Source organism: Polyodon spathula, chromosome 43, assembly GCF_017654505.1.
Source record: "Polyodon spathula isolate WHYD16114869_AA chromosome 43, ASM1765450v1, whole genome shotgun sequence".
NCBI classification, from domain to species: domain Eukaryota; kingdom Metazoa; phylum Chordata; class Actinopteri; order Acipenseriformes; family Polyodontidae; genus Polyodon; species Polyodon spathula.
The window spans coordinates 1,643,111-1,646,914 of record NC_054576.1 but is presented as its reverse complement, the minus strand read 5'-3'; the positions used below and the strand labels follow the sequence as shown (position 1 = coordinate 1,646,914).

The following is a 3,804-nucleotide window of genomic DNA, read 5'->3' as shown; positions in this document are numbered from 1 at the left end:
TCCAGCTGTCCGAATGGTCCTTTGCAAGGTGCTGGCAGTATCCCAGAAAATACCACAGTTTTGGTCTTGTCTTTTAATTTCCTTCCTAGCTCTCTGAATTTATTTTTCAGGGGTTTTGTTCTGTCTCTTCCAATGTTGTTTGTACTGATGTGGACAGCTACTACCGGGTCGTCTCCTGTTCGTTCTAGGAGCCTGTCCACGCTCTCAGTGATGTGCATGACAGAGGCTCCCGGAAGGCAGCACACTATTGTAGTAAGGGGGTCCAGACTGCGAACTGAACTTGCTGTGTTTCTCAATATGGAGTCCACAACAATCATGACCTCGCTTCTTTTTGCTGTCTGGCCACCACTGTTAATAGGGTCCTGGATGTTGTTCCTTGCTCAGATTTGTTGGATGTTTTGATTTCTCTTGTGTCGAAGTTTCTTTTTTTCCCTGCTTCTGCTTACCTGAACCCAGCTGTTTTGGCCGCCACCTTCTATCTCCCTGGTGGCTTTCATTCTGTTAGGAGTGGTGCAGACTTCCATGAATTGTTGATGTGCCAGCTCCTCAAGCTCTCGTTTCCTCCAGGTCCATTTCTAGCATACTTACTAGTTCTCTTATGTCTTATTTACTATATTAACAGCATCACTGGCCCTCTTTAAAAGGAGTGTGAACCAAGGGTATAACAAAATATTCTCTTAGATCGTATTAGCTTTCTTTTGGTGACCAAGGCATTTTTTTCAATCAATTTCCCTCCCCCATATTAGCCCGAGAAACATAATCACTGCTGCCCTTAAAGGAGTGCTAGTCCACCTTTTAAAATCCATTGGAAAAAAAAGAGTCATATGCATCTTTCACATCGAAAAATGTGAGGCCTAGGAAGTGATAACAGTTCCTGTTTGGATAACCCTCCTTCTGTTAGCTGTGTAGTTTAACTAACTCTGGTGCTGTGTTGCAGCGGTGAGGCTAGTCAATGGAGGCGGTCGCTGTGCTGGAAGAGTGGAGATTCAGTACAGGGGAGCGTGGGGCTCTGTCTGTAGTGATTCCTGGGGATTGGAGGATGCGGTGTGGTGTGCAGAGAGCTGGGGTGTGGGGCTGCAGTGTCAGCCCCTCGTGGAGCTGTGTATGGGCCGGGGAGCTGAGCGATCTTCCTGGATTATGTGGACTGCACTGGGAGGGAGGCTGCACTGGTTCAATGCCCCTCCAGAGGCTGGGGGACTCATAACTGCAGCCACAGGAACGATGCCTGAGTCATCTGCTCTCTATCAGGTAGGCAAAGACAAGCAGGGCATGGTAGGCTGATGATGTGACAGTAGAGTGGTTGCTTTATAATATAAACAATTAGAGGCGTATTATGAAATGTATTCCAGAGAGATACAGGAACATGCTCCAATATCTACTTTATAAAACGGAGGTGTATTGAGAAATATATTTACAAACGTAAACATATTCAGCAGTCCCTTGTTAAACCAGATCTGTTGGGAGACAAACGAGGGGATTGGGTTTAAACAAATTTCATGCACATCTCTGTACACATTACCTTAAAAATATATAAATCTGTATATATTTTACTACCTGTAACAAAATAAATATTGCTGCTACATTGTACACATTAATGTACGAATAATAAAATATTATTATAAAATATTATTTTAAATTGAAACTAATTAGTTAATTAGCTTAATTAAGTTAATTAAGTTAGTTAATTAAACTTAATTAGTCGTCCACATCAGTATGTGTGAAAGCTTCACCCCCTTTTCCAACTGACCTATTGCAGTTAGATTGAATGCCGTCTTTGTTCTTAATTTTTGTGACTTAGCAGCTACTTGTATCTTTTGTTCCTTTTATTTCAGTCCTGTCTTTGGTGTTTTTTTTCTTCAGTGTGTCTCTTTGGATCATGCAGTTCACATTCACCTTGTGTCACACTTAAGTGGATAGTAGTGGGGGACAATAATATGTGTACTGTCTAACAGTGTCTGTATCAACGAGGGTCCACTGTATTGCAATATTCCATACGTTATACCATATGTATATGAAGAGTCATTGCATGCATTCTATGTAACTGGCCCATTGACTCACGTTGTTTAATAGGATTATGTAAGTTCTCGTTTGCCTGAGTTAATCTGATCCCCTCTCTGACTCTATCTTTGTGAAGTGGTCTCACGCTCGGTGCTGGTTCCAGTAGTAGCTGGTGGTGTGACGGCAGGGGCACTGGTTATACTGGGTATACTGGTGACCGTCTTCGTTGTCAGGAGGAATAAGAACAGGAAGAACGAGAGGGTGAGTGACAAATTCAAAGCAATATTTAAGGGCAAAACCTCACAGTTTATTTTCTAGAGATACGTAAAGAAACGTAATGAATTCAACCCTCCTATTAGGTTTCAGGTCTATTTGACCCGACTCTCGTTTCCAATCAGCTTAAATGCTGTTTTTCTTTTCATTTTCTGTATGATATTTGATGGCTTTTCCTAAGTTGGGGGTCATGAACTTATACACAGAAAACAGAACCTTTGAGATGTTTATCTTCTTTTTTTTTTAGAACAGGTCATGTGACCGTGACCTGTGGCATTTATCTATTTAGATTTGTGTGCAAGAATAAAGCAAACTTCTTCAATTTGTTATTTTATCATTATTACATTTGTATTATTATTTGCCTCTTTGTGCTTCTTTTCCAGAAGTGAAAAACACGGGAAAGCCAGCAGAGGGCATGCAGGAGAGGAGTTCTTACAATTCCAGCCCTGCTTGTGATGAGGGGATCTATGCAAACATTATGTATTAAGAACCAGGACTACAGCAAGAAGACCTGGACTGCATTTATCAAAACTGCAGCTACTGAAGTCACTTCAGCTGAGGATTTGGGGATTTTTGCCCATATTTTCCTACTGTTTTTTTCCACCTGTAGCGAACACAATGATTATATATATTGTATCTGTTTTTCGCTTCTATTAGCTACACAGGTCTCCAATGTGCAGGGATGAAAGGAACATGAAAGACATGCTATCTGTGTGATATAGGCAACTACCAGGTTAAAGAAACCTATGTTTGAGAGCCATGCTTTCAGAGACTTCCCTGATCACCTGGAAAGTGAAACTGGTCCCTTCAGTGGCTTCTTTCCTGCCATCAGCTACCTGATTCCCCTATTCTGCTACATTCAGCCAGTAACACAATCCACAGACACTGCAGAAGTGCAGTGTTAGGGCTGGAAACCTTTTTTAACCTGAAGTACCATATCAGGATTTAAAATGCATGTTTGTTATCACGTGTTCAAAACTGCACACGCGAGACCTGTGTAGCTCAGTGGAAAACAGGTCAGATTTCTAGAATAGCTTCACCCATTAAGATCATTCTCTATTGCTGTTACCAGCCTTTTGCAGACCTAGCCTTTATCAATGGCACTAGAGCCCAGAAATGGATTTACAGCCTTGTGTTGACAGAGGGATCGCTTTGTTTGTTGGAATTATTTGTAAACGATGTTCTCTGTTTTTCTTACATTTTTATATCGCTCAAAGTTTTTTTTTTTCTTTCAGTAGCAGCATTTATAACTGAATAAATGAAATTATGAATCGTTTAATATCTGGTTGTCATTTTGATCTGTTGATTTTGCTGGTAGGTTTGTTTTAAGGCGATTTGAAGAAGTCTGAGTTAATTAACTATTTTACTGGGGTTACATCTGAAAATTATACTGGGAAGTCCTGTAGTTTATTCAGCTACAGTAGAACCTGTCAGATCTGATCCCCTGTATTAACCAACAGACCTCATTGCACCAGTGAACATTACAGATGGGAACTGACCAATGCACATATTATTAGGGGTCTAAAACAATGC

The 3,804-nt window shown here is 40.9% G+C and overlaps 1 long non-coding RNA gene across 1 annotated transcript; it reads left to right on the top strand.

Annotated features, from left to right (window-relative positions):
• Positions 1–527: 527 nt before the first annotated feature.
• Positions 528–3,507, top strand: LOC121305458. Its single transcript, XR_005948090.1, has 3 exons — positions 528–1,248; positions 2,135–2,259; positions 2,655–3,507. It is a non-coding gene; the product is annotated as an uncharacterized LOC121305458 (long non-coding RNA).
• The last annotated feature ends 297 nt before the right edge of the window (positions 3,508–3,804 follow it).